Here is a 12,160-nt window from a genome sequence, read left to right on the forward strand (position 1 = left end):
CGTCGACGTCCATGGAAGTTGCACAAGTAGCAGCGCTGAAAGTTCCAAATCTCACTCGGTTAAGCAAGTAAGGAAGTTCGCAATGGAAACGTAAGACAAACAAAAGAAACACTTACGCTGAAGCAACAGGCATGGCCACCTTGATCCTGGGCAGGGCCTTCTGGGGCTTCGGTGGGACAACTTTGGCCTGCTTCGCGGCCTTCTCTTATGGCTCTCGGGTTGAGGTCCGAGCGCGCTTCGGAATTTTTGCACTTGGCGGAACTGCTTTGCCGCGCCTTCCCGTGGGATCCTGCGACTGCTTGAAGCGTCGTTCAGAGCGGGGTAGCGAGTCGACTTCCTCACTGCTGCCAGAGTCCTCGCTGTCATCTTCACCAATCAGCGCTTTCACCATCACTCTCCACTCCCTCATGGTGCTGCTCCCCATTCGGCATCGAGTACATCTTGCTGAAAATCTACAAGGTACAAGTTGTAATTAAATATCAGTCGGATTCAAGAACAATCGCGTGTTGAAAAAGAACACTCGGTAAAACATGCCTGACCTCTTCTGGAGCATTGTCGACATCGAATGGAAAAATCCTCCTGGCTCCACGAGGGTTGTCCTTATTCCCAGTGATGCTTCGCAACCACTGAGCCACCGTCTCCTCGGAGACCTCCTCCGGGTGGACCTGAGTGGTGTCTTCGGTTCCCAAGTACATCCACATCAGGTGGTCACGAGCTTGGAGAGGCTGGATACGTCGACCGAGGAACACCTCCAGTAGATCCATGCCGGTCACACCCTCCCGGACTAATGCAACGACCGCGTCGACTAAAAGGGACACCTCACCTTTCTCTTCTGCGGTTACAATCAGTGAAAAAGGCCGACAGAGTCTCTCCATAGTGAAAGGGGGGAGGCCGGTCGACTGACCAGGAGTGGGGATATCCTTGCAGTAGAACCAAGTCGACTGCCATCCCCTGACTGACTCAGGAAAGGTCATGGGGGAGTACTTCTACCTCTCATCTGGATCACGTGCGTCTTTTCATCGCTCGGGTTAGCCTTCTTCACCGACTGAGAACAGCAAGTGAAGATGTGTTTGAATAGGCCCCAGTGTGGTTGGCACCCCAAGAAGTTTTCGCACATTGAGATGAACTCAACAAGATACGAGATCATGTTGGGAGGAAAATGGTGGATCTGGGCGCCGAAGAAATTCAAGAAACCCCGAAAGAATGGATGCACGGGCAGAGAGAAACCGCGCTCGACATGGGTGGTGAGAAGGACACGCTCACCCTCGCGCAGCTGGGGCTCGGATTCTCCCTTGGACAGCCTCCAGGACCCATGGGCGATCAGGTCATCGACGACAAGGTTCTCTAGATCTTCCTTCACGGTGGAACGGATCCAGTCCCCATGGATCCAACCAGGCGGCACACCGGACCGCGACGTTGACCCCATCGTCGTCTTCTTGCCCTTTGTTGTTGTCGCCTTCTTCGCGCGCTCAAGGGCTTCAGTCTTGTCCTTCACCATGGTGGCGGAGCTCGAGCGAGTCAGGTAGAGGGGCGAAGAGTAGGGAGATGCGAGATGGAGAAGAAGAGAGAAAGGGGAACGAATGGGATGCACAGTGCCTCGCATCAGCAACGACGTGTTTTATGGACCCGCTTCCTAGTGGCTGACCTGTGGGCCCGAGCAATCTTATCACATCTCGCAACAGGCGCTAGCTCGATACGTGGCGAAAAAGGCGACGCGAAGATCAATGAGTCCCTGTCTACTCGCTCCGCTTACTATGCCACGGCCGTCCCGCACGCTTCTCCAAAATTTTGAATCCCGTGAGATCCAGGTACCACGAAGCATTCAATCACACTGAAGATATCAAATCCCAATTCACTCAAAGATCTGCAGCATAATTCACTCGGTGATTTGAGAAGCCGGAATCGATCTAGGCGACTGATGCAGGGTTAAAGTACCAGTATGCTTTCAAGACCTTGGTGAAATGCCTCTGAAGCATTGAACCGAGTCGGAACCAATTTCAACCCTCCCTCACTCAGACCTCAATACATTCGGGGGCTAATGACGATGACATGTACCTAGGGTAGAATTATAGGCCTGACCGAGACACCCTACCCAAGGACACTGCCCTAGAGTCAAGGACATACGAAGTTCTACAGAAGATACCAACTGAAATCACCCTAAAGTATAATCCACTCGACGGAAGATTCCACTCGGATATCCCAATTACACTCGACCATATAAAAGAATCACTCGGAGCGCAGGAGGCCTACAGTCACCCCAGGATGGCAACGGTCACGCATTCACTCCGTAGTCATAAAGATCATTAAATAGCAGGTGTTACCAGTAATGCCCCTATCTGAACTCACATTGAACCCTTTGCAACCGAGGGCTGGAGGGGCCTGGCGCACTCTATATAAGCCACCCCCTCCTATGGCACAAGGGTTCACATCCCCTGTAACTTCAACACACATCCAGTCGACCAGCCTCAGTGGCACCGAGACGTAGGGCTTTTACCTCCTCCGAGAGGGGCCTGAACTCGTAAACCTGTGTGTACAATCTCGTCGTAGCTAGGATCCTGCCTCCTCCTACGCACCCCCTACTCTTACTATCAGACTCGTTGCCACGACATCGGCCATCGGATCGGCTCGATCACCCTATAGCAATGAATAGTAGAGACGTTCGTGCCACCGCGCGTAAATCTCGTGCCCCGTCGAGGGTATTTCCGTCATTTCGCATCGTGGGGTATAAAAAGGGCCCGCTCCCGTGGGGATAACCCTAGCCTCCCCTCCTCCCGCACTCGCGCCCCTCCTCCTGCCCCCCTCGCAACACCACCCTCCTAGCCTTGCCTCTTCCTCCCTCCTCCTCAGGCGCCTCCTCCCTTCTCCTCAGGCACCGCCCTCTCATCTTCCCCCCGGCCCTAGCGCCGCCACCACTGCCTCCTTCCCCGCTGTCGCCTGACCTCCTCCTCCCACCCCTATCCCCTTCATGTCGTTCCTCCTCCTCTCGTGTCGTTCCCCTCCCCTAACGCCTAACCCTAGAAACGGATGAGGAGTCTACTCTGGGTCACGTGCCGCTGGGAGGATATCTGGTGATACGGCCCAGAAAATGCTCCCATGCTCCAGATCACGTTCGTGCGTCCGATCTAGGCTGTAGGAACAGGATGAAGCAGGCTCACGTCCTTCTCAAAAATGTACAGCGACACCTTTGGTCATTCAGCAATTCACGGACAAGTACATACCTGTTCCATCCTGTGCGACTCTGCGCTGCTACTTTTTCTCTTTTCTTCTTATTTTTTGCGGGTCTACTGTTTCTCTTTTCTTCGCCGCTCCGTCAAGAAAAGAAGAGAGAGAGAAGGACATTTCCCCGCCGCCGCCGAACACATCGAGCATGCCCCAACGCCGCCGCCCACCATCTTGTACTCTTGTGAATTTGTGGATTACAAGACAAAGATATCAACAGGTGGAGCACCTTTATTTTGTGAAGTGCTTTTGTTTCCAGTAATCTTTTGATTATATGAATGTATTCCCAGTACTTGCCTTGTGATCAGATAGTGCTCATGATTGTCGTATTAGCTTTGTCTTGCTAAAGTCTTCAGGACAGTGAGCAAGGCAAACATATGTGAATACATTTTTCTTTGTTTATAATTATTGAGCTCCTTATTCTGGAAGAGGCAAATAGATGTGAATACATTCTCTTTTGTTTATAATTATTGAGCACCTTATTTTGGAAAGAGAAAAGTATGTTTTGGTCTCTCAAGTTCCCAAAAAGTAAACGAGAAATTGGTCTTCACTTTCTTCTCCCAGGAGAAACGGCGACGGTTGCTTATCCTTGGTGAACACTGGCAAGGCTACAGTTTCCAACCCTCTCCATCCGCTGCTCCGGCGGTGAATGGAGGGGGCGTGTGCTCTCTTTCCTCTCCTGGTTTGTTCAATTAGGTAGGGCTAGGTTTTCGTCTAGTGGCGTCGGAGTGGTGAGGACGACACCACGTCGAATAAATTGTCTCCGGTCCTTTCTTCACCATGACCATACTCTCCAAGGCGACGTCGATGGGCCAGTGGTCTTGTTTGCTTGCCACCCAATCGGGGCAGCGAGCTTTGTTTATTTCCTTGTGGCTGATTGTTGCTCTTTTACCAACAATGAAGTCAGTGGGGAAGAGATGGTGGTTCTGGTGCAAGACTATTGGTCCGTGTGTGGCGGTTCTGGTGTTCTTTCCCTTCTCCGGCGGTGGGAAGCGGCGGAGCCGGATCTGGGTCATCATGGGGACAATCCCCGACCGACATGCCACAACGACAAGTGCATCGTTGCGAGCATCGGGCCTTGTCGTAAACCTGTGTGTACAATCTCGTCGTAGCTAGGATCCTGCCTCCTCCTACGCACCCCCTACTCTTACTATCAGACTCGTTGCCACGACATCGGCCATCGGATCGGCTCGATCACCCTATAGCAATGAATAGTAGAGACGTTCGTGCCACCGCGCGTAAATCTCGTGCCCCGTCGAGGGTATTTCCGTCATTTCGCATCGTGGGGTATAAAAAGGGCCCGCTCCCGTGGGGATAACCCTAGCCTCCCCTCCTCCCGCACTCGCGCCCCTCCTCCTGCCCCCCTCGCAACACCACCCTCCTAGCCTTGCCTCTTCCTCCCTCCTCCTCGGGCGCCTCCTCCCTTCTCCTCAGGCACCGCCCTCTCATCTTCCCCCCGGCCCTAGCGCCGCCACCACTGCCTCCTTCCCCGCTGTCGCCTGACCTCCTCCTCCCACCCCTATCCCCTTCATGTCGTTCCTCCTCCTCTCGTGTCGTTCCCCTCCCCTAACGCCTAACCCTAGAAACGGATGAGGAGTCTACTCTGGGTCACGTGCCGCTGGGAGGATATCTGGTGATACGGCCCAGAAAATGCTCCCATGCTCCAGATCACGTTCGTGCGTCCGATCTAGGCTGTAGGAACAGGATGAAGCAGGCTCACGTCCTTCTCAAAAATGTACAGCGACACCTTTGGTCATTCAGCAATTCACGGACAAGTACATACCTGTTCCATCCTGTGCGACTCTGCGCTGCTACTTTTTCTCTTTTCTTCTTATTTTTTGCGGGTCTACTGTTTCTCTTTTCTTCGCCGCTCCGTCAAGAAAAGAAGAGAGAGAGAAGGACATTTCCCCGCCGCCGCCGAACACATCGAGCATGCCCCAACGCCGCCGCCCACCATCTTGTACTCTTGTGAATTTGTGGATTACAAGACAAAGATATCAACAGGTGGAGCACCTTTATTTTGTGAAGTGCTTTTGTTTCCAGTAATCTTTTGATTATATGAATGTATTCCCAGTACTTGCCTTGTGATCAGATAGTGCTCATGATTGTCGTATTAGCTTTGTCTTGCTAAAGTCTTCAGGACAGTGAGCAAGGCAAACATATGTGAATACATTTTTCTTTGTTTATAATTATTGAGCTCCTTATTCTGGAAGAGGCAAATAGATGTGAATACATTCTCTTTTGTTTATAATTATTGAGCACCTTATTTTGGAAAGAGAAAAGTATGTTTTGGTCTCTCAAGTTCCCAAAAAGTAAACGAGAAATTGGTCTTCACTTTCTTCTCCCAGGAGAAACGGCGACGGTTGCTTATCCTTGGTGAACACTGGCAAGGCTACAGTTTCCAACCCTCTCCATCCGCTGCTCCGGCGGTGAATGGAGGGGGCGTGTGCTCTCTTTCCTCTCCTGGTTTGTTCAATTAGGTAGGGCTAGGTTTTCGTCTAGTGGCGTCGGAGTGGTGAGGACGACACCACGTCGAATAAATTGTCTCCGGTCCTTTCTTCACCATGACCATACTCTCCAAGGCGACGTCGATGGGCCAGTGGTCTTGTTTGCTTGCCACCCAATCGGGGCAGCGAGCTTTGTTTATTTCCTTGTGGCTGATTGTTGCTCTTTTACCAAACAATGAAGTCAGTGGGGAAGAGATGGTGGTTCTGGTGCAAGACTATTGGTCCGTGTGTGGCGGTTCTGGTGTTCTTTCCCTTCTCCGGCGGTGGGAAGCGGCGGAGCCGGATCTGGGTCATCATGGGGACAATCCCCGACCGACATGCCACAACGACAAGTGCCTCGTTGCGAGCATCGGGCCTGTTCATCGGCTCACGAAGACTCATTGGAGATGGTGGTGGCCTGGATTTGGGGCTGTTGGAGGCTTGCCTCAATTTCCGACGTGAGTCACGAACGACACCGGGAGTTGGCGGCGGCTACATAATTAATTGTTTGCAGGGACATTGAATGAACATTTTGTTTTTAATCCTTTTATTGGGGTTCCTTTTGCATAGTTTCCAGGGCTATGGTCTTTTCTTGATCTCTTCTGTAGTTCCGTGTATGTTTGTATTTGTACCAAGTATATTGTTCAATAATGATACATGGTTTTTCTAAAAAAAAAGTTCTCAAAAAAGTATAGACTTGATCCCTCAAGATTTTTTGGTATTCATTTGGTCCCTCAAGTCTCAAAAACGGATAAGTTTAATCCTAAACCAGATTTTGAGCACGTTGACCGGGTTTGACTGCCACAAAACCGCTCGATGAATAGTAAATTGAAAAAAAAACTTCAAAAAAATCTGAAATTTTTTGGGGTCCAGTATGCTTACATGCGCAAGGTGCGACCATTTTCGTGGTCTTTCGACACTCGAGGAGATCGCGACAAAAAATGCATGATGAATAGTAAATTTAAAAAATTCTAATTTTTTTTTAAAAAAACTGGAATTTTGTAGCGTCCAATATGCTTACATGCGCAAGGTGTGACCAAATTTGGTCGCACCTTGCACATGTAAGCATATTGTTCATTATGCGTTTGGTGGCGGTCAAACCCGGTCAACATACTCGAAATCTGGTTTACGACCAAACTTATCCGGTTTTGAGACTTGAGAGGTCAAATATATACCAAATAAATTTGTGGGACCAAGTCACTTTTTGGAAACTTGAGGGACGAAAAGCATATTCTTTTTTTTTCTTCTGGAAAAGGGATTAGCATGTCAGCACTCAAATCTCTTCTTTGCATTCCAGTGAATGAATGTGTTGCAGAAAACAAATTCTGTACATGAACTTGGAGTGTCCTCCTAATAATGTAGTGTAAATTAGCTTAATCTGGCCCTTTAGGATGTTGGCAAGGAGCAAACCGAACCCACCAGGATGCCCAGTTCAGTACATAATCTTTTTTTCCTTCTAAGAATCAGTACAGAATCTTCTTTTAGTACGGAATCTGTTGTTGAAACGTTAAGACTAGTTGTTACTTTGCAAGGCCTGATGGGGGCAAGACGCAAATATACCAAGAGGGTGTATGTAAAAAAATAAGTGAGTTGATCCTATCCCTACACATAGATCCAACACACCATGAGGCATTGGAGCATAGTATCATGAGAGGCACCGTAGCACTGGATATTTTCCCGCGTGCCGCCTCCGCCGCCGGCTAGCTCCTCCTCCGCGTCGAGGCCGGGCAAGACTGAGCGCGGGCCATAGAGATGCGAGGTTGCTAAGCTGTCCGCGGTGTCCATCCATCTACGGCGCCGTCGTCGTCGTGCTCCCGTCGAGAGATGCTCGAGCGCCGGGAGAGGAATCCACGTCTGCTCCTGCTCGACCGCTTCTAAATCGAGGGACACCTGCTTCTGCTCGCTATGGAGGCCGCTGCTCTGATCCGACCCTGCATCATGTAATGAGCGGCCTGCAGGTATCTCATTTTTGCTACGTTGTTGTGTGCCTTCTTTGCCTGGTCTCATTCGTGGGCCGTTACTTTTTAAAAAAAATGATGATTCCTAGCCTCTGCATTTAGGAGATGCATGCGGCCACTTTATTAATTATTCTCGATGACCTTACAAAGTATTATCAACAATATATCTAAATCCACCATCTTGGCAACATATGCCGCTACTCCTATCCATATGATGAAGGGATGCTAACTGGGCCACTACCCAAACCACTCACCTAAACTTAACATCAAAAGCCAGAAGCCCCAGCCGAGCCACATACCGGGTCTGGGGCACAATCCGGTCAAACACACTCGTGTGTCGTCGCAGCCATCTTTCACAGGTCCGTCTTCAGATTATATTGAGGCCTCTACCTTGTCTGGCCACTCTGTCATCGACATCACCATGACGCCAGATAGCTACCTCCTCCTGCGCGAGTCCATCTCCGCGCATCGGACGCCGAATCTCCACAGCACCATTCCGCCGATCTCCGCCGCTATCAATGTGTGAGATGAAGTACCACTCCACCACGACAGGTATAAGATAAGGAAGGGCGAGGTCCCCATCGGAGACACGGCCGGACGGGCCACCACCATGGGCTGTTACTATAAAGTGCTTATTTACACACTAACTAATCGTGTATCTGCTATGCTGCTTGTTAGCTACTTCCTTCATTCCAAAATAGATGACTCAACTTTGTATTAACTTTAATACAAAGTTAATACAAAGTTGGGTCATCTATTTTGAAATGGAGAGAATACCTGTTAAGAAAGTTTTTCACTTCATAGCAAACTATTCTGCTAGCCAATCTCCTACGAGTTGGATTGTTATGACCGGCATATTAGGGGCTTATTCCATTTAGTTCTGGCCCAGTCTAACTTAACGTTATTAGGGGCTTAGCCCAATTAGCTTAATATGGGGATTATATAAACTCGTGTAAGGATCTGTTTTGAAATTAAGTAAGAAGCAATCATATTTGTTCGGCTTCCTTAGGGAGCCAGGAGACCTAACCTAATCGCTTCCTCCCTTGCGCCCCCTCTCAGCCGCCACCTCCTCGCGCACGATGGCACCCAGCAGCCGGCGGCCGCAAGTTTGTCCACGACCAGCTCCCTCTTTCCCCTACAACCTCCGGCCTAAACCCAGTAGAACCCTAGTTTCTACCAGTTTGGTATCAGTTAGTTTCGATTCGATCATGTCTTGCCCGCTGCCAACCCCGTCGCTTCCGCTGCCGAACGCCACCACCGCGTCGCTGGCCCTCTCCACCGTGCAGCTGCCCTTCCCATCCGCGCCGCTGCTCTCCACTTCCGGCACCGCCGCCGTTCAGATGCCGACGCCCTCCATCGTGCCGCCAGCAGCCGCTTGCACCCTGGAGGAGGTCACCAGGGTCCTCAACGACCTCGTCGCCGCCGTCCAGGGGATCCGGCAGTACCTGGCCAGCCCCACAGGCCGCCGCCGCCCCTGCCGCCGCCATCGGGCTGCCGCCCTGCCGTGGTACTCGCCGCACGTAGCGGCCTCCGCGGCGTTCGCTGGGCTGCTGTAGCCGCCGCCTGCCACCACCCCGCAGTGGCCGTCGTGGCCGGCGGCGGCTCTCGCCGCGCCTCCCGCGCCCACCACCCCATCCAGCAATCGTCGTGGCTACCGTGGCCGCTGCAGCTGCCCTCCACCGCCACCACCGCCCCGCCCTGGCTGCCGTGGCAGCCACCGGTCCTGGCGGCCTCCGCCGCGCCCGGTGCTTCACCGCAGCAGCTGCAGCAGCCACCGCCGGTCAGCTCCGTCCCCGCATCGACCACGTCGGCAGGAGTCCCGATCCACTAGGTCCGGTTCCCGTCCTCGCCGTCCCCGCATCCGGCTTGGTTGACCGAGTCGTCGTCTCAGCCGGTCTACACGCTGGCCTCGGGACCGCCGCATGTGCCATCACAGCAGGCGCAGTACGGCGGGTCCTCCAGCTCCGCGGGCCCCTACGTTGGCCTCGACGCGCTCCCGTTCCATGGGAAGGGGGAGGGGGCCTGTGATCACCGACCCGGCGCCGCTTCTCCGCACCGCCGAGCATACCCTCACGGCAGTCATACCCAGACGGCGCCGCGCTTCGCCAAGCTCGCCTTCGCCACCTACGACGGCACCGAGGACCCCCTCAACTAGCTTAATCAATGTGACAAGTTCTTCCGAGGGCAATACACGCTCGCGTCGGACCGCACCTGGCTCGCTTCATATCACCTCCGAGGCGCCGCACAGGCTTGGTATTATGCTCTCGAGCAGGACGAGGGCGGCATGCCTTCATGGGAGCGTTTTCGCGAGCTCTGCCTCCTTCGCTTCGGGCAGCCGATACACGGGAGCCGGCTGGCGGAGTTGGGCCGTCTCCCCTTCACCTCTACGGTGCAGCACTTCACCGACCGCTTTCAGGCCCTGGCGTGCCATGCGCCCAACGTGACGGCTCGCTGGCGGACCGAGCTCTTCGTCGGCGGTCTGCCGGATCATATTCGTGTGGACGTGGAGCTGCAGGGACCCTAGGACCTCCAGACGGCCATGTACTCTGCTCGCGCGTTTGAGCGCCGCACGGTGGCCATCCAGCAGGCGTCACCATCCTGGGTCGCTGGGCCGCCACCCTGGCCGGACGTTCCCGCACAGGGTCGGCCTGCTCAGGCTTCCGCAGCACCCGTCGACGCCACCGAGGCGCGCCCGTTCCGATGGCTCGCCCCGGCCGAGCAACTCGAGCGTCGCCGCCAAGGGTTGTGCTTCAATTGCGATAGCCCTACATGCCCGGCCACGACTCTTCTACCTGGAGGCTGCGGACTACATTGAGAAGGACGCCGCCGCCGCTAGGCTCGGCGACCTGCCCGCCCCAGCTGCCGCGGAGGTGTTTGACGATGATTGATCACCTCGAGGAGTTCCGCAAGCGCTTCCCCGCCTTCCAGCTCGAGGACGAGCTGTTTGTGCAGGCGGGGAGAAATGTTATGACCGGCATATTAGGGCTTAGCCCAATTAGTTGTGGCCCAGTTTATCTTATCATTATTAGGGGACGCCGCCGCCGCTGGGCTCAGCGACCTGCCCGCCCCAGCTGCCGCGGAGGTGTTTGGCGACGGTTGATCACCTCGAGGAGTTCCGCAAGCGCTTCCCCGCCTTCCAGCTCGAGGACGAGTTGTTTGTGCAGACAGGGAGAAATGTTATGACCGGCATATTAGGGCTTAGCCCAGTTAGTTGTGGCCCAGTCTATCTTATCGTTATGAGGGGCTTAGCCCAATTATCTTAGTAGGAGGATTATATAAACTCGTGTAAGGATCCGTTTTGGAATTAAGTAAGAATCAATCATATTTGCTCAACTTTCTTAGGAAGCCGGGAGACCTAACCCTAGCCACCGCCTCCCCTGCGCCATCTCCCTCTCAGCCGCCGCCTCCTCGCGCACGCCGGCGCCCAGCCGCCGCCGGCCACGAGTTCGTCCACGACCAGCTCCCTCTTTCCCCTACAACCTCCGACCTAGACCTGGTAGAACCCTAGTTTCTATCATGGATAAATTATGCTAGACATACATTATTAATTTTACAGACTTTTGCAGATAATTGTTAATTTTGTTGTTGCCGTGCAGATATTGTTACTGAACATTTTGTTACCTGCGAAAATCCTGATTATCAACAAAGCTTATTGAAAGCACTGTCATCTGTGAGTGTGGATTTGATTCATTTTAGCTTACAGTGGCATGTCAAAATTTCTGTAGGTTATGACATACCAAAAATATGGAAGATTCGGATATTGTGCCAGCACCTGAGCTCATTGAAGTGCTTTTCATAACTGCGAAGGACAGGTTGATCATTGGGTTGAGCGATATCTCAGGCTTATGATTGATAGGCTCCGTCGAGCAGAGAAGCCATATCTGAAATCTCTCCTTGTACAAGTGGTAGGAAATGTGCATGTTCCCTTCTCTATTTGTTCCAAAACATGCTCCCCAGCAAAGGTCTATCATAGTCTGTATGATTTGATTTTGCTATTTTTAAGCCTTTCTGTATCAGTTGTGTACAAGTAATGTTGTCTGTCACCGCAGAGTAGATTTTTTAGTAGTACTTAAAAATAGACGATATCCAAGTGTAATGCTAATCATAAATTATCAACTTAAAATGTATTTCGCGGCCTGGTTTGGCAACCCTGCACTGTTCACTATTGGCTTGCAACAGAAAAAAAAAACATTTTCAAAATACAGTGCCTCAATTGGAGGTGCCTCAACTTGTTCTGCGTGGTCAGTTTAGTGCCTAAAATTATAAAATACGTGAAACTAGTGCTTGAACTTGTCTGTCCATGCAAATACGATGCCTTCATTCTTATCCGGACTTACGTCCAGCCCATGTGGCGTACAAACGTGATGGTGGCCCACCTGTCAGTGGCTAAGAGGTGCTGGGTGGCCTGCACATGAGATTTTTTACAGGAATTGTCTCATTTTTTATTTAATCAATAGAAAAGCCTTAAAAACATAGCGAGAAATAACATGAAAAAAA

At 52.1% G+C, this 12,160-nt stretch overlaps 1 long non-coding RNA gene across 1 annotated transcript; it reads left to right on the top strand.

Annotated features, from left to right (window-relative positions):
* Positions 1-7,359: 7,359 nt before the first annotated feature.
* Positions 7,360-11,658, top strand: LOC125548401. The gene is made up of 2 exons (XR_007301071.1): positions 7,360-7,663; positions 11,389-11,658. It is a non-coding gene; the product is annotated as an uncharacterized LOC125548401 (long non-coding RNA).
* The last annotated feature ends 502 nt before the right edge of the window (positions 11,659-12,160 follow it).

Source organism: Triticum urartu, chromosome 3 (genome assembly GCF_003073215.2).
Source record: "Triticum urartu cultivar G1812 chromosome 3, Tu2.1, whole genome shotgun sequence".
Lineage (NCBI taxonomy): Eukaryota > Viridiplantae > Streptophyta > Magnoliopsida > Poales > Poaceae > Triticum > Triticum urartu.